This window comes from Parasteatoda tepidariorum, chromosome X2 (genome assembly GCF_043381705.1).
Source record: "Parasteatoda tepidariorum isolate YZ-2023 chromosome X2, CAS_Ptep_4.0, whole genome shotgun sequence".
In the NCBI taxonomy this organism is placed as follows: domain Eukaryota; kingdom Metazoa; phylum Arthropoda; class Arachnida; order Araneae; family Theridiidae; genus Parasteatoda; species Parasteatoda tepidariorum.
Genome location: NC_092215.1, coordinates 16764448 through 16784526, shown reverse-complemented (window position 1 = coordinate 16784526; position 20079 = coordinate 16764448). Strand labels below are relative to the sequence as shown.

The 20079-nt window shown below is 26.8% G+C and overlaps 1 protein-coding gene across 1 annotated transcript in view; it reads right to left on the bottom strand.

Moving 5' to 3' along the window:
- The window catches only part of LOC107445274 (A disintegrin and metalloproteinase with thrombospondin motifs 9), a 230572-nt gene that overhangs the window by 182790 nt on the left and 27703 nt on the right, over window positions 1-20079 (bottom strand). The window contains exon 2 of the mRNA XM_071188448.1: window positions 9581-9895. The gene's annotated coding sequence lies outside the window, so the exon portion shown is untranslated. The remainder of the gene's footprint in view (window positions 1-9580; window positions 9896-20079) is intronic.

Genomic DNA, 20079 nt, shown 5'->3' with positions numbered 1-20079 from the left:
AAGCGCCGTGAATTAATTAAAGCCTATTTGGTGAGTCCATCTGGACTAGTAAAGTGTAATTATGAGTGTGTCAGTTAGAAAAAAAATTTCCACGCAATCGAGATATCTATTCTTATTCTACTCTGTCCTATATAATTCTTATTTTTTGACTCATTGATAAGAATTTTTGATGTTTTAAGAATATTTCAGATATAAATCTGAATGAATATCTTAATTATTAAAATATGTTATTTATAAACATTTAACATTAGCAAGTAGTTTTTTGAAAGGAAAAATATTCGATAAAGTTATATCAAATACCTTATTTAATCAAACTAAAATAAATATCAAACATTTTCAATGTTTCTGTAGTGAATACCTTATTTAAACATCCAGATGATCAAAATCAAACTGGAACATGGATAAATAATTCTGAATACTTCTGTAACAGATGTTCTTTTGACAGAAAGGCATTTTCTTCGAAAAAAGGACAGGAAGACATTTGAGACGCTAGGCTGACCGTTGACATATCAGAAGAGGGAGGAAGGCAAATTATTTCAGGTGTGTGTATATATGTATATAAAAAGGTGGGAGTTCAATATTATCGGAGGAAGTAAAAAGCTCGCTTCTTAAAGTGAGGTCAATAAAATGTATAGAAAAAAAATGAGTGAAATGTGTGACAGGCACTACTTATGTCCCAGAAAACATTTTATACTCCAGCATTGGACAGATTTTCTTTAAATCATTGTATAAGCTGCACAACATGAAGAGATCATATCAGATCATTTATTTTTTTTTCCCCTTCACATTTTTTTGTTCAATTTTAAGCTATCTGAAAACGAAAATATAATATTTTTTAAGTATAATCCATAAGCAAGGTTAGGGGTTTCGACGTTCTAAAGTGATTTTGAACAAGTAACGGTAGAATTTACTGTTTTAAACTGTCCCAAAGTGTACTTCACATTATGTAGCTTACACAATGTTATAAAGAAAATCTGTCCATTGGGCAGATTAAATTACATGACTTGAAAAGAACATATATTTTATTTTCTTCTTTACATTTTTATGCTCATTTTTAAGATTTCTTAAAACGGAAATAGAATATTTGTAAGTATGCAATTTGTAAGTATGCATTTGTAACATAAGCAAGTTTCTGAGTTAAGAATTGGAACAGGACATATGGGATTCGCTGAGTTCTAAAAGTGCTCGCAAATATTCCAAATCCAATATTCTAAAAATATTTGAAATACCTAAAACTACACATGTCACTATAAAAAATAAAAAAAAATAGATTGTACTGAAAAAAATTAAATATTGTGCAAGAATTTTGTATTTAATATGTTCACTGATTAAAACGAAAACCATTATTCTTTTTTCTTTGCTTTTCTCCAGTTTCCCAGCTGCCAACTTTTCCGGCCTCCCTCCTCGGAAGACTTAATTTTTATATTTAATTCTGTAGCAAAATTTATACTTTGACATTTCATTTTTGATTTAATAACTTAATATATCTGATTTAAAATGATTTCCTCCATTATATATCATTATTATAAATGTACATTTCACACTGATGAATTTTTCAAAATGTCATTTTAAAATTATCAGTCATGACCTAACAGTTATCTGCCCATTTCTCTTTTTTATGTATAAAATTTCTACAAATCCTTGCTACGGACAGATGAGTTTTGGTAGACTTTACGGTAATTCTGGATGTAGTTTTAGACAAACGGTGAAAATCTTGATATTTTCACCTTTTGTCTTCAAAACCTTGTTACCCCAAATTATAAAATTTTATAATAATTCTAGGAAATGAATTTAAAAATTTCTTCTCACAAAGCACTAAAATTTAAGTTTATCCAATTACACAGTTCAGTTGTACTATTTTAGCAACAAGTTTACTAACACTGTAATTTTAAAAGCTTCTATATCAGTTAGTTATATATATTTTATTATAAATGTAATTAATAAGCAGTTATCAAATTAATTTTTGTTTTTGCCATTTCGATTAGATATTAGAAACGTCTAAAATGCAAAAATTAGCCTAAAAAATTTCAGTATCTTGTAGATTCAATTTTAATTTATGTATCCAACAGTCGCTATGTATGATCATTTTTAAATATTAAAACAATATTAAAAAAACATTTCTTGGGGATATTTTTGTTAAGTTTGAAAAAAGATTGTTTTTATAAAAATATCTTTGTTAATTTTAAGTAAAAAATAAATTTTACAGTGTGCCATCACTGTAAGATTTGAAATATTAAAAATAATTAATTCATATAAATATTTAATTAAAATATTTTTTATAAGTGAATTCATTGGACACATCATTAAATGTTTTCATGATTGTATTATATTCATACAAAACAGTTATTTAAAGCAAATCTGTGATTTTGTAGCTATATATTCTAAATATGTTATATTTGCGATTAAAACAGCTTTCTAAAAAAACTCCTATGGGTATGCGATTAAATTATATATTGAAAATTATGTTACATATTCAAACAAAACAGTTATCTAAGTAAAAATCTGATTTCGTAGTTATGTATTTTTCGTTGCATCTATTTTTTACGTGCAACAATGAACTTAGTTGAGCGTAAGAAAATATTCATTGCTCTTATTGCTATTGTATTAATTCTTCGCCATTACTGTTGTATTAATTCTTCCCTGTAAGGATTAGAAAAGCTACAAACTAACAAAAATGCTATTAAATATTTTAATAAGCTCCATAAAAATTTAAAAATTTTTAAAGCCTTTGTGTATTAAAATATGTAATTTATTATTTGAAAAGTCTTATATCTGAGTCTATCTTATATATAATCTCTATTTCTGAGTGTTAATAAAATAATATACGTTGTATTGTGGCCATTTACATTAATTCTAGCTTAAACCTGTACAAAAAATTTTAGTGACTGAAAATACTGTCAAAGTCTGTAAACAAATTTCTATTTTGAAGTGTTCGCAGTATTCTTTATCTTTCTAAGACAAAACTACCAAGCAAAACTTTTTTTAAAAAATATTTAAATTTTTCTGAAAATTCTTCATTTGAAAGAATAATCAAAGATTAATTAAGGAGTGCCAAAAAAGTAGACTTATTTAAAAATACAGCCACACCAATTATTCTAATAACTTACTAAATCTTTAAGTATTCTAATAAATTAATTAAAATAATAAATATTAATTATTCTAATAACTTAAAAAATCATTTTTAAGACAGCCATCTTACATAGTTTTTCTACAACTGGTCTATTCCTCCCTCAAATCGAATCCTTTTGTTTTATTTTAAAAAAAGGTAATCTCTTGGTTAATTTTGATAGCAAACAATTAATATAGCTTCAACTTCGTTAAGTGATCAGCTTTGTTAAGTTAACGCAAATGGGACACCGATATCCCTTTTATATACATTTTTTGAAGCTCTAATTACAAGTAAAATTATATTTCGGTACTTTTAATTATAAAAAAACAGTCTAATAGTTATTAAAAAATGCGTTATATTACGGAAATATATTTGTACTAAAATATAAAATCCAAAAAAAGTAGTTTGAATTTTTTTTTCATTCATATTCAAAAATATATCAATGATTGATTTTGTAAATAAAGAAATTTTCAATGATGAGTAACTGTTTCTCTTAGATCTAAATAATTAGAAATAGTGCAAATCTGAAAAAATTGTTTGAAAGTGAGCCGTGTTTGGAAGTTCCCTAAAAGAGACACCGGTGTTTCATGCTGTGTTTTATAACCATAAATTATTAAAATGGTATATATAATATTTTTTTACTTATTTTGACCTAAATTAATACAAAATAATGAAAAAAAAGTATGGAAAATATGTTTAATAAAAATTCTGCATCAAAGGGTTAATCATTTTCATTAAATTTTCACAAATAAACTGATGGTGGATATTTCTTCGGCAGCATATTTCGATATATGCAATGTAATACATTATATTATAGTGCGATATGATATAGTACTATATTACATTATAGTACGCAGTATATTACGTTAAGTACAATATCGTCACGCAATCAAAATTTGAGATATAAAGCTCGCGGTGTTTTAGATTTTCTATTCATTTTTCTCTCAAAATTATACCAATACAATTCTACAATCAGCAGTTTTTGAAAAGTAGTTAAATAGAATACAGTGGTCTGTTTTTAAATTTTCAATAAGCATCTTTGTTTTTGTGCAATTAACGTCAAAAGAATTTTTCAGCAATCGGTTTTCATCAGCTTAAACTATAGTAAAATTAAATTTAAAAAAATTTAAAACCTGACAAATGCGTAGTTTTAAATTATTTACTCAAAATCACAACTTGCATAACTTTATTGCCTTAAGGTTTTAAGAAAAAATCCATAGAAGATACCCCTGAATGATTTCCTTTTTTAAGAAGTATTGAGGTCGATTCATTCAGTCAGTATCATCAAAAGTACAGTATACTCTCAATATCTCTAAGTTGAAGGGATGCTAAAAAACATTTCGAGATAGCGAGATTTCGAGATAACGAGTTCAGAGCTAAATATGTTCTAAATAGTAGAAAAATATATCGTAAAATATTACTCTGAAAATCGAACGAATCATGAAACATAAGAATAACTATTAATAAATATGTATGTAATGATAGTTGACCATTAGTCTAAATACAACAATGACAATTTTTTTTAAAAGTAAGACAAAAATAAATATGCATTTAATTAAAACAACATTGTTTGCAACATTGTTATATTGTGATCTTTCCGAAAAAAATTAATTTTCTATTTCGAAAAAAGATCGACATAACAAGGTTTTGAGAAAAAACTCTTTGTCATAGGAATTTAATTTAGCATAAGGTGGATATATAATGCAGGAAAAATATTTTTTCGGCATAACAAGATTTTTGAGATATCAAAATTCGATATATCGAGATTTATACTGTACAAAGAATAGCAAGAAAACGCAAATCAAAAATATAAAAATGGCGAGGGTAAAGACCTCTTAAGAATATTTTTTTAATCTTATAATAAAAATATCTTTTAATGAAGATTGTGGACTAAATTCTATTTTTTACTACGGACCAACAGACAGCTAAAAGTACAACCATGTTTTAAAAAAAGAACAATAGATGGGATCTCTAATATAATTATTACATCAACCTTAAGCCTTTTGAAAAATCTCAAGTCAAATAATTTGGCGAGTAAAGAATAAAGCTGTTGGCATCTGTTCTCGCTTCAACTGATTAAAATCTCAAACTCTCGTGTCATGGAAGTTTTCTATCACATATTCCTGATCCGCATCTAAGATAAGAGGATACACGAGGGCGCAGCTTATCACCTTGATTACAATTTGATGGAAGAATTGAACTTCCTTGAAAGTGGACGCGCCTTAACATTTTTCTCTTTTGTTTTAAACCATCATTTTCATCTTAGACTTCAATATATTAAAAGAGTCATTTATGAGAAGTTTAGGTCCGTCAATATATCCTTCAATTTTTTTTAATCTTTAAAACGGACTCTTTTCATAATAGTTATTTTAAAACGAACCTTTCATATTATATTTTATCGCGAAAATGAACCTTTACAAAACTTTTCTTTTAAAACCAAAGCCAATGATGCCTTTAACAATTTTAAAACAAAAACCCAATGAAAGCAATTTTTTGTGTTATTTTAATCACAAAAAATGGACCTTATACATAGAATTATGAATAGATTCACAAAAATAGACCTTTCACAAAATAGTTTGAATTGTTCGCCGGTTTGTGAGATTTTTCACATAAACAAGACCCTATTTTCCAAAATTCACAAAATTAGGAATGTTTTTTAACAATTTAAACAATGGACACTTCCCAAAATACCTAATACAGTATATTCCTGATATCTCGAAGATTTTTTTATGTCAAAAAATATTTTCCCCCTTGGCATTATATATTTACCTAATAGTAATTTCAATTCCTATGGCAAAGAGTTTCTTCTCAAAACCTTGTTATGTCGAATTTTTTTCGAAGTAGAAAATGAATTTTTTCGGAAAAATCACAATTTAAGTTTATTTTAAACTAATTCTTTCCAACTTAATGCATAATTATTTTTGTCATACTTTTAAAAATAAAATTATCGTTGTTGTATTTAGACCTTATAATAAACTATCATTACATACATAATTATTAGTAGTTATTCTTACGTTTCATGACTAATGTTTAGAGTAATATATCAGAATATATTTTTTCACTTTTTTGAACATATTTAGTTCCGAACTTTTTATTTCGAAAACTCGCTATCTCGAAATTTTTTTAAGATATCTATCGTATACTGTATACAAACATAATTGCTATGGAATGACTTTTAAATGTATGTCTAAAATATATTTTCAATAATAAAAGAAATGTCTCCGTTATCAAAACTTATTATAAATAATTTATTTTCATTACAAAAAATAGTAGTCATGAAATTTAGAAAACAAACATTGATGGAAACGAATCAATGAATTAACAAATGTACATTACTGTAAGTAGATGTTACTTCGGAATATGTACATTAGTGTAAGTAGATGTTACTTCGGAATATGTACATTACTGTAAGTGGATGTTACTTCGGAATATGTACATTACTGTAAGTGGATGTTACTTCGGAATGTGTACATTATTGTAAGTAGATGTTACTTCGGAATATGTACATTACTTTGGAATATATATTCATTACTGTAAGTAGATGTTACTTCGGAATGTGTACATTATTGTAAGTAGATGTTACTTCGGAATGTGTACATTAATGTAAGTAGATGTTACTTCGGAATATATGGGTAATTTGAAAAATATTTTCAAGCGTTAATCAGTTTTAGACATCAATAAACACACCATGTAGCTTAGTCAAAGAAGTAGATAATGTTGTTTATTCAAAGAGGAATTCATTAAATTTCCTCCAAACATATTCAGCGGACAAAATTCGAAATTTTTAACTAATTTTTATTTATCCGTGTATCATGTGCTGAAACATTATATTAATGCATTGAAACTGTAAAAATAGATTTAAGTTGTAGCAATGAAAACAAACTCATTTAATAAAAACTAGGTTTATGAAAGTGCATAAATTAATTACAAGTTATAATTTTTATTTATTTTGTGTGCTCCATTGTATTTGCAAATACTGAACTTAGGTAACAGATGATGCACTAAATATTAATATTTGTGTAATTTAAAGCTAATATCGCAACGTATTTTTCAAAAACTGTGAAAAGTATATAAATATTTTTTTTAATTTAAGCTGCACAATAAGAAATTAAAGTATCGGTCACGCTGTGGTCTATTCTATTCTATAAATCTGATGAAAAATTCCAAGCACAGTGCGAAAAAATAATGATCCAGAAAAAATCTTACAACTCAGAATAACTTTTAATCTAATCAGATCTTCACGTTCTAGGACTCAATCTTAATGGTTCAAGGAGTGACCTCAAGTATGCTAATTAATTAGTGTGGACGATATTTTAAGTTACGAAATCAGACACGAAAACGTACTCTTTCTGAATACGCATAACTTTTTTTCAACAGATTTGGATATCTACCACCAAAATATAAGGGATGGACGAAATCTGGGAAATGTGGTCACCATAGTTTTTGTGTCTGCCTTAGTAACTTAAAATATCGTTTGCATATATATAAAGTGTCGTTTGCGTATATATAAACTAAAATTAATTTTTGCTTTTTTTTTGAATTTCTGAATTTTTTTACTTATGGAAACAATATTTTTAAAACAGCGGTCGGAACTCAGAAAAAGTAGTCTAAAATTAATACTTCAAATAAATTTTCTAAATTTGTATCAATGTATAGGTTTTTTGAAGTTACTGATTAGGAATGTAATATTATAAATTCAATATTCAAATAAGCAGTGTTTAAGTGCCAAAAATTGAATATGTCTAATTAATCCTAAATATTGCTTCAAAAAATTTATATTCTACTGTTATTCAGTATATATAAGGTTATCACATAACTACTACACATATATTAACTGAACTTTATTATGATATTAGTGATGGTAACAATAAATAAATAAAATCTGCATGGCAAGTTTTAAAGAAAATCATTATTAAATTATCACATTTATTGTCACATTTTATAATATTCTTACATTATTTAACACAAAAGAAATACAAAATCTATATCATATATTCTAATAATTCTAATCATTTTCTACTACTAAGAAATTATGTGATTAAGCTTATTTTTAACTTTTATTAGTGATAATCACTTGAACAAATCTTCAATGTTGTGCAATCTTGAAATTTTTTTTTACGCGATTTCAAATTGAAATCAATCTTCAAATGAAAAAAAAACATTAAATAAGGGCGTATCTATCTCATGGAGAATTACTCGAATAATAACTAAATATACTTCATAATTACAAAAAACAGCACACATAGCATTGTAACTGATTGTCACTATTGACCTACATTTAACTGATATCATTACTTCAAACTGTTATTATTTTTAAGACCTTTGTTTCAAAAGTGTTGTCTTAAATATTTATTGTGCTAAAAATTCCGAAATTGTAAGAAAAAGTAGAAATTGATTATATTTAGTTAACATATTTTTATTTTCAATAAAAATAAAAAAAATTATGTCTACTTTATTAATTGTAACATAAAAATTAGAAAAAAAATTGCTAAACATACTTTTTTTCACATTTTCATAGTTAAAATCAATGGGGGCAGATACAGGCACCTTTTTTTCCCCTAGTTCTGGTTTATCATTCTTTAGTTTCTTTAAAATCAACAAAGGGAGGGGGGAAGAACCAAGGGGAATTTTTTTTCATAAATCACAATGAAGTTGTATTATTATATGAAATATTCATATTTGCATGAGGCTTTAAACTAGTGTAGTATACTAATTATTTACAGGATCAACGTAGAAAAATAAATTTTAAACTTCGAAACACATGAAAAATCAACAACAATAATGAAACTATAATTATTTCTGAAATAACACTTAATGGAATTGTATAATAAAGAGTGACATTCCAGATGCGGAAAATTTCTAACCATTTAATATGGATAATACAATAATAATTAGAATATTGTGTAAATGGATTATTTTACATTATTCTTTATACTTTCGTTGACTAGAAAACATTAACGATTAGTACTTTTGAACCACTTAATTTTTTGACTTTTAGCCAGCCTTTTCAGAGTTCCGACAACTGTGCTCAGGGATCTAAAGAAAATTTCCTTCCCCTTCAGATCACTGTCTAAATAGTGGAAGTGGCCTCTCGAATGAGTGTTGCTGCCTTCTATCCGGGGAGTTATGGGCTAAGTCGTACTTTAACTCTAGCTGTGCTCTTTTGTCAAGCAAAGGCGCGCTTTCCTGATTTAATTCGCTAAGGCCAATGGCTGGCAAGCTTGGCTTTTTCAAGTGTTATTAGAAACAATAACGTAAGTTAATGGTTTTTGAATTATCACAACTTCTGCTATAACTGAGATAGAAACAAAATTAAAGTTATTTTTGGAGAGATAAAAATAGATTCTTTCATTTTTACCTAAAAATAGGAGCTTTGATGATGTACTCAAAGTAGGTTCCTAAAAGGTACCTTAAACAATTGTTAACAACAGAGAATAGCTCAGAAATATATATTTTTAGAAGGAAAAAAACTTACCATTCCTTTACATAGGCTCACTTTTACAGTTGATAAAGTTTCTCCTAATATTCGACCTTTATAGTAACATCTTGATTTCATAAGAGTCCTAGGTTCCAACCTTGTAAGGTTGGATTTCAAGAGACGATGAAGTTGATGGTATGGCAGAAGCTCAATAATCCAGGTGTGATTTAAACCCTGTAGCTTGTATCGTGTTTTACTATGCCAAATAGCTTGCCCTTTCCGCCGAAATTGCAAGTAGTGCGGATATAAATGACCTTGAATGTCTATTCGATGCAATGATACTGTGCTTGAATGGTTTTCTTGAATTCCTAAATAAAAAATGAACATTTTTTTTACTAAACTAAAAGAAAAAAGTAATTGTAAATATACACTGAGAATAAATTTCCCTGGGTATAATTTGATTTTAATTTTTTTTTTCCTTCTGACATCAACTTTTATTCAAATGATTCATTGTTTAGACTCGTACAGGAATTAAAATCTTTCAATAGGTTATAATAATTTTCATTCAGTTTGAAAAATATTCCCAAAACTGAAATAAAAAAAACTTAATATTTAAACTATTTCTTAACTTTAAATTTTAAACGTTTTTTTTTTTTTTTTTTTTTTTTTTTTTTTTACAAAATAGTACAGAGCTCAAAAGAAAAGTGTTCACCTAGAAAAACTATCAATCTAATGAACAGATTTTCATGTACTAAAACTAACTTTAATGGTACGAGAGTATGATCTCAAATATGCAAATTAATTAGTGCAGAAAATAATTTAAGTTACGAAATCAAACATAAGAATCATACTTTCTCTGAATAAACATACCTTTTATTTCGACAGTTTTTAATTTTTTATATGAGGTAGCCGCAGTCTGAAAAATAAGGTCCTAATAGTTTGGTCATAAAAATTTAGAACCCTAAATACATTAATTTTAATTTTTGCTTATTTTGCCTTATCTCGAGAACTCTTTAAGCGAATCAAGAACTTTTTGCACAAAATAATAAAATTCGCTTATACTGAGATAATTACATGCAAAAAATAATTTTCAAGGTATATTATTTTTTATTTATTTATTTTACAATAATAAATTTAATTTTGAATCTTATGATATACAAATTTTTAATATTCGTAAATTTAAATGATGAAATCAAAAATTTCAAAGGAACTGGCAGAAAAATTCATGAAAAATTTAATTTTTAATGTACGAACTTAATGATTATTCAACCAATTTCAATCAAATTTCGTATTTTACCAATTAAAATTATATACTTAAAAATTATTTCAAAAATTTGTGTACCTTTCAGTTCAAAAATTTTTTCAACCATTATTTAGTTAAATGAAAAAATATTAGATAACTATAAAAAGTAATTTTCTACTTAGGGCTCTTTTTTATAGTTTTGATAAAAAAAAAAATTGTAGACTGATTAACTTTATTAGTACCGGAGATATGGCGAATGATAAGCAGAAAAAAAAATTAACACTGAGGGAAACAAACATTCAACCCTTTTCCTTCCTAAACTATTGGGTCTCCATTTTGTAGATTGTGGGTACCCCTAATAATTCGAACTCACCGAAAATGAAGGCATGTTTATTAAAAGTTCGTTTTTGTGTCAGAAATTTCATAACTTAAACTATCGTCTACAGTAAGTAATTAGAATATTTAAAATTAGGTTCCCAGACCATTAAAATTTAGTTCCAGTATGTGGAAAATGCAATTTATTATGATTATTTAGGGTGTTAATTTTTTTTCTTGCAAGCTGCATAAATTAAGTTTAGGGCCGGGATAACCTGGTTAGTAAGACGTTAGTCTCGAGTTCTTGAGAACGGGAGTTCGAATCCTACCAGCCGATGCATTCCCGCATATCGAATGGTGACTGGTGCGCGTTAAGTCTGTCGGGGTCACAAAGTCCTCCAAGTTCGCATAACAAATCAATATCTCCGGAGGTACTGAATTGGAGATTGATCGTTCGCAGGTTCAGGTCAAAATTACGATCTGCGGATGAATGGAGTATGATTGGGTTCTCCTTGTAAAACGGACTGTGATGTGAGTGTGTGGCCGAAGTTGTTATCCTTAGCCGTAGATGGCACTCCTTTAAAAAAAAAGTATTCTTTGACTTAAAAGTTCAAGTAGGCTTGCTGACTGGCAAGTGGCATAAGTAACAACAACATAGTTTAAATTTTAAATTTGTTTGGAGTTTAAAGTACTCAAACTGATGCTTTTTTTTACTTCCCTTGGCACAAAACCTACAAAGAAAACCTATAACAATGATGCCACCTTGCTCCGATTTTGAAATTTTTAGTGGTAACGAAATTTTAGCTATTTTTCGTTTAGTATTTTTTATTTTTAGTAATTTTTCCACCACTGCATATCAAGAATTCAAAGCATCATATGAAATGCAACTTTATTACAGTTATCTCATGGCGACTCTTTCAAAGAGTGGGTATAATTATACTTAGTCAACTAGTTTTATTATTTAATCCCTACCAATCGATTAAAACTTTTGCAGAAAGCCGAGCAGTTGGCATCCACCATAATTTATAATATTATCTACATGGATGCCGATATAATTTGGATAGCTGATGAAATGGAGCACCACACGTTTAAAAATTAATGAATTCTCAAATTAAATAAATAAACAATTATCTTAAAGTATTTTCGAAACTTTTCATTAAAACTTTTAGATGCTTGTGCCTAGCAAACAAAATTATAACAGATATTTCAAAGCTCTCGAAATGGTAACAGCCTTAGTAATTCTGAATGTGCTCACATTGCAGTAAATAAAATCTAACAATAAAATACTATGTTCAAAGTCATAACTAACTTTGTCACAAAAAGTGTTATGATTTTTGATAACAGTAAAAAAAAAAATTCAAAGCATGAAAGTTTCTTATATTTACATATTCTATTTTTTTCAAGCTCATTTACATTGAGTAAGTGTTGATTTTCATGTAGCAGTCTGGTAATAAACCTATTTTCTTCAAATCTAAATATTTTACGTAACCCAACGAACTACATATCTTACGGCTTACTTGGTTAAAAGCCAACTCAAATATATCCAAAATGATTATCAATTTAGGGCGACATAAACCTCATTTACACACCATAACTCAGACATAGGCGGTTTTAAAACTCTGTTCTAAGAAAAAAGATTATGATAATCAAACTCAGACATTATTTAGCAAAACTTAAATAGCTTTTTTCTCTTTACCGTAAAAAATTTTACGATTTTCAAGTTTTAAGAATCAAATTTTTAGAATTACAGTTGTGTCTGCATTAAACTTAAATACTTTCTTTAAAGTTAGTTTTATATGAAATATTTTCTTCTTTTAAATATTTAATAGATAAAAAAATAAATGAACAAAATAATTTTAGATGCGGAAACTAAATTTCAAATTTATAAATATGCTATCTTCTGAGTTAGTCAAAAAAAAAACTACTTAATTGGCATTTTAAATTTGAATTTTTTTTAAATTTAAGTTTTTAAAAATTTCGAACTTGAAAGTTTTTTTTAACAATTAGATATTTTAATTCCTTAATAATTACTAATTATTCATTGATAATTTTTAAAAGACAGAAATTTAAAAAATACAGCTCAAATAACCAATTTGGTTTAAATCTTATATTTCATCACTTAAAATTGCAGTGTTTAAAAAGATTCTTATAATTTAAAATTTAAATTTCGCTCTGTATTGAATAAAATAAATAAATAATTGATAATTAAGTTTTTTTTCAAAAAATAATTTTTCTGTAAGCAAATTTTAAAAACGGGTGCAAATATTTATCGGTTTTTTCTTCTTGCGTTCTAGAAACAAAAAAATTTAAAATAACAAAAAGCAAAATGAGCTTTCGACCACTCTATTTACTAATTACATGCGTTACACTAAATATAATTTAAAAATTTATAAATTGCTTCACAAAACTTATTCTTACTGGTGGCATTGAAAATTTCTTTGTAAGGCTTTAACTATCTCAATGGTTACAATTATTACTAAAGCTCTCATACTCTGAAATAAATGTTTTCCTCCATAACGTAGAACTCTTAATTTGTTTCTCAAAATAACTGTTTTAGTTAAATTCACATAACGCTCTTCATGATGGAAAAACGCAATAAAAAATTTGCATGCAAATTAAATGGAATTGAAAAATTTTAAAAGATTCATTTTTATATAAATTGTCGAAACAGATCCAGCTAAAAAATTTTTTTTTCATGAAACCAATTTCAACATAACGTTTAGGTAAAACCTTTTATAAATATTGATTAATTATGTATCAATTATGCTATCCATTTTTGAAACAATGAGTTTTTAATTAAACCAAAATTGCATTTAAGTTGAAATAGCGCTTTTAACACATCGCTTAACCTGCTTAACACGTTCACGCCGGTGTGACCCACCCGTGGCTTGTCTCATCTTGGCAGCGCACCGGAGTAAAAACTGGTAACAATAAATTTCATTTTTTAGTTTTTTTCCGGGAATAGTAAAAATCCATAACTACCAATTGTTTTTAACGGATGCAATTTTTATATTGAATTGCTTCTTCGCCGTGATAAATTTCCTTACAGTGAATTGTTTTTGTTGAGAATAGATTAACGCCTCCCGAATATTATCTAATATTGAAATAGTTCTTCTACCAGTATTTTCTCTTTTCCCGTACCAGTATTTTCACTTTTCTCGGCGTGAACGTGTTAAAATGACAAAGGGTACACAATTTTCACATTGTGAGGCTAAAATTGACTTAATTATTTCAGAAATCTTTTAATTGCTGAATAATTATTAAAATATTGCAATATTAATGTATCCAAATATATTAATTGATTGAACGAAATTTTTAGAGAACAAAACCAACTCATATCAATAATATAGGAAAAGTACACTAAATATATCAGGCGAGAAATCCTTAAGTTTATATTGAATTATTCAAATAAAGTAAAAACAAGATATTGTTTATTAACATTTTATCTATATAATACAGATATTACTGTAGTACAGTAATATCTTTATCTATCAGTGGAACAACTCCTGAGAAATCATATTTTAAAAATAGGTCATCTTTAACATCCGATTCCTCAGGAACTATTGATTCGATCTTGCTCAAATTTTGTATTTTGCCATTTCTAATTGAATTCTTTCAAATGATGTAGAAAATTGTATACCTTGCAACTCAGAATTTTTTCAACTGTTGTTAAATAAAATTTAAAAAAATAATAAATATCTTCTATAAAAGTTATATTTTGCATGGAATTTTCTTTAGATAAACGAATTTTATAATTGTGTGCAAAAATTTTCAATTTACTTAAAAAGTTCTCGAGATATGGGGAAATACGCAAAAAGTAAAATTAACATTAATGGGTGCAATGTTTGGACTGCTCTCATGCGCAAACTATTATGCCCATATATCCCAGCTATCAACTAACCCCTATAATTTTACGGGACAAAAACGCGAATCCGACGAAAAAAGGTATGCTTATTCTGAGAAAGTACGTTATTATGTCTGATTTCACAACACAAAATGTCGCTTGAACTAATTAATTAGCATATTTGAGGTCACCTCCTCAAACAATTGAGATTGAGTCTTAGAAAGTGAAAATAGGGGATCAAAATTAATTCAGGGTGGTCCGTTTTTAATTTTGCGCACTCTACATTAATAATCATCATAGATTTCAAAAAAGAAACTACCTGTAACAAAAATCGCAAGTCGTGAAAAATGCAAAAGCAAAATGTCGCGAAAACTAATATTTTCAATAAATATTAATTTCAACAATAAATAAATATTCTAGCTGGTTGGAGTGAAAAGTTAAATTGTATCACCCAATTTTAAAAAAAGTTATGGAAGCGAAATATCACTCGCTTTTTAATCCTTTGAATATTTGATAAAAGAAGAGAAAAACTTTTTTAAAAAATGCAATTTTGTAATACTGAAAAAAAAAGAGATTTCATGCTTTTCAAAGACATAAATATGTGTATTGAATATTTTGTTTGACAACTTACTAAACCCATGAAATATGTCTGAAGTTTATCTTAAAAATTAATCACTGCCGCAAGTCATCAATGACAGATATTAATTAGATTTTAGAAAAATTGACCTTTCTCAAGAAACTGGATTAGGTGCTGGCGGGGTTTTTTTGAAACAGGACACCAACATTGTGTGACAGATGACTAAATACCCTTTTCTTGTACGTCAATCAATTAGATGCTCTGTGATGAGTAAAAAACGCACTACGAAGCCATGGGACGTAGATTGCATTTTAAGTTTTTTTGTCCTTCTTTAAATTAAATATGCAAAAGAAGAAAAAAGAAGGAACCATGTTATGAGTATTTTCCTTTTTTAAGTTTCTAAAAATAAGCCAAACAATGTGCAAATAAGAATGATTATAGCAGCGAAGCAAATAAATTTTATCTATCAACGCGTAGCAAATAAAATTAAGAGAAAGATTTAAAATAAAACAAGTTTGGGGTAAATTATAACTGGTATTAATTCGTGCAATTGAAAAAACATCGTAATTGCTTCACGATAAATTTCAAATTATCATGCGGCTTAATAGATATTTTTTTTCTCTTGCCCAACACTAAAATAGAACTTCATAAAGCTGACATAAAAACATTTTTTTTAAATATGAAATTCATAACAGAAAAATGATAGATTTATTAAGATTTCAATTTGGAATACTTTGTAGTTTACGCTGATTTTTTTGTCATGGCAATATTCACACTTCGTCATATAACCATAAAATAAATTAGAACTTAATTTTAAAATGAAAATTAAATTTTGGGATTATAAATATTAGTTTTATTAGGAAAACACCACAGTAATTCGTGTCTGATGTTCTGTTCGCAGCAAAATATTTTTTTTTTTTTTTTATAAAAGGAGAAGATTAAAATTATAAATATTTTCTTAAATTTTAACAGTTTGAATTTACACCCAAAAATTATTGATGCAAAATTGAAAGAGATTAACTTAAAAAATGCAGATATAAATTTTGTAGTGTAGGAAACAGTCAGTATTCTAGCGATTTTGATCCAAGAAACGATCTAAAATAGAAAATTATTTTCTATAGTGCAATTAGATCGAAAAAAATATATAAAAGCAGCTTCGTGATAATGCATTGTTTCCATGCAGTGAGCACTTTCTTACAGAATATAACTATACGAATATTTCGCTATATAATATGTTATGGATCTTGCTATATAACAAGTTGAGGTTATACAGTGTTTCAACGTCTAAGCAAAAGTTTGATATAAAATCTTAATTTCTGTGATGCTCAGTTGCAAAATGAAGTCCAAACATTTCAGAGGTTAGAACTTCGAACATATGCCATCGTACTAACTCTAGTTCTTCTATTTTATTTATTTATTAGGCATTAGTTTCTTTCACTTTTTTTGTTTTTTGCAAGTTTTTTAACAATTTTTAAAGTCAGTATATAACTTTTTCATGAATTATTTTAGAATCAAAACAAAAATGGTGGAAAGATAAAATTTTCCTTTACGCTTAAGTTTATTATATGCTAAGCGAAATAAAGTCACCAAGTACCATTGAAGTACATTTTTACTTCAATGGTACATTTGCTTCCAAATAAACGAACAAGTACATTTGCTTCCTAATAAACGAAAAGCTTTCTCTATCAAAACGAGTCAAAACAAAATATATATTTTTTTTCCTTTGAATTTAAACAAGTGACGCAAGTGTAAAATTTTCATAAAATCGTAACATTTATATTTACGTAAGTAGGAAATTTTCATAACATCGTAATGTATGTAATTTTCATATAATCCGTATGTATACAAATGATAACAATTTAGCCCATTAAACTTTAAGTCGCATAGGAATTTAACACTAGATTGCCTAAGGAAGTCATTTTTACTGCTTTTAATTTCAATTAGAAAAACAATTATATATATAATGACACAATTTCTTAGAATTTTGCGACTTTTTTCACAACATATAATTATTTTTATTGTTAATATTTACTAGTAGCTTGTTATATAACTGTAAATAATATAAAAAATGTAAAAAATTTATTTTGAACAAATTTATTTACGCATTCACAATCCACTCATTTTGACTGCTTTTAGGCAATATAGGTATATACTAATTTTCCGTCTTACTAGTGTTAATAAGACTAAACTTCAAGCTTAATTTCGTATTAATAGCATGTTTTGGATGTATATAGTATTTATCAATGGTTAGATATATTCTTAAGAAACTTGAAGGGACAAACCATTAGGCGTAAACACGAAATACACAAGAAAATTCTAAAGGCCTGCTCCTTAAATTAATAAAATAAAAAATTACACCTTTTCATAGGGAAGCTAACTCAACATATACCAATCAAAATTTCAGTAAATATTTGAGGTTAATACCCTTTTACTTTTCATCACTGCTCTTAAACCGTTTTCTTTTATCAACTAATAAAAGTTTTAATTAAAACAACATACATAATATCTTTCTGCAGTAAGAAAACTTTTAGGCAAAAGACAAATCACGAACATTTTTCATTTTTATAGAGCATTTAGTTATTTCAGCCTACAATCTTGAACTTGAAAGGCTAAATATCCAAAGGTCAGACGCTGCAGTTCATCAGAAGACTTGATGACAGGATTCAGTAAGCCCAGATCGCTCTAGACAGACATAGAGGCGTCAAACCCTACTTTTAAGAAGTCCAAAATTATCTAATTTTCCATCTTTGAGCGAGTGGAAATAGGTAACTTAGTTTCTAAAAGGTTTCTTTGCTTATCTTTTGAAGACGAGTAACTCTTTTTAAAAGCTCTTTAAACTTAAAATAGCCCTTAAAGCTCTTTAAGTTTTAAAACTTTATGCGTAACGTTTAAAAAAATAAAATTCATGAATTTATTTTATGAAAAAAGAAATTGATGGCAATTATTTTGAATGGAAAATAAATTTATGCAGCATAATAACTATTCTTAAGAAGTTGAAAATTATCTAATTTTCAATCTTCGCACGAGTGGAAATAGGTAACTTAGTTTCTAAAAGGTTTCTTTACTCATCTTTTGAAAACGAGCAACTCTTTTTTTTAAATATTTTTAAACTTAAAAAAGCTCTTAAAGCTCTTTAAGCTTTAAAACTTTATACAAAACGTTTAAAAAAATAAAATTCATGAATTTATTTTTAAAAAAAATAATTGATGGCAATTATTTTGAATGGAAAATAAATTTATGCAGCATAATAACTATTCTTAAGAAGTTGAAAATTATCCAATTTTCAATCTTTGCACGAGAGGAAGTAGGTAACTTAGTTTCTAAAAGGCTTCTTTATTTATCTTTTGAAAACGAGCAACTCTTTTTCAAAAGATCTTTAAACTTAAAAAAGCTCTTTAAGCTTTAAAACTTAATGCAAAACGTTTGAAGAAATAAAATTCATAAATTTATTTTATTAAAAAATTAATTTATTGCAATTATTTGAATGGAAAATAAATTTATGCGCAATAATAACATTTTATATTTATTTGTATCAAAGAAAAAAGTTTATTCTAAGATAAGTTGAGAAGTATTAAACAGAAATGTTTGCTTCATTTATCAACATCGTTATCAGATGTTTATCTTTTGAATATTGGACTAAGATTTAAATAATTATATTTATTTCAACTTTCAAGTAAAATAGAAATAATTAAATATTTTGTTAGTTTTAGTAACATGGTATTAATTTGAATGGTTTTGCTGTATTAACACTTTAATGACCCGAAATTTTATACAAAAACTAGTCGTGACACCGGCGACTATTTTGCATTTAACTATAAAAAAAATTAAAAAAACATTTGAAATTAACTCCAATAAATGTTACTTATACTGAATATAATGACATTAAACTTAGAAAGCGATGCGTAAAGGTTTCGCAATATTCTATATCACCCTGGGTTTCATAAATTGAAATGGATAATTCAAGTGTGATGACGGAGTGACTCGTCAACGGTCAACAACATTTGGGGCATGAAAAAACGAGTTAACTCGTGGCCATTCAGCAATGTGTTAAGCAAGCTTTATTTCTTCCAACTTTCATGTAGTTAGATTTAGTCAAAAATGAGAACTATTATTTTTTTACGCATAAATTCTATTACAAATTAAAAAGGGAAAATACTCAGAAAACAAAATTTTGTGGTAAATGGTCTAATTTTTTTCGCTTGAACAACAATTTCCTGTAATGTATTCTTCGCGATTGATTTATCATTCAGTTAATTAGATTTATGTTATAAAATAAAACAGTTATAAATACAATTAAGTTTGGTATAAAATGTCTAGGCTAAACATACATTTACATTGACTTTAAGAGTTTAAATAGTGGTCTCCAAAATTACTGTTGACCTTAAACCTAAATTTTTTTATTAGTACATTAATGAATATAGCTTATATTAAAAGTAGAAATTTTTTGAAAATATATAAATTTCACACATTTTTGTTAAAAAGCTTAAAGCTCTTATGAGATTTCTGCTGTTTAAAATATTTATCTCTTTAAGCTTTGAGGATATTTGTTGCTAACAACTAAGATTTGAAAAAT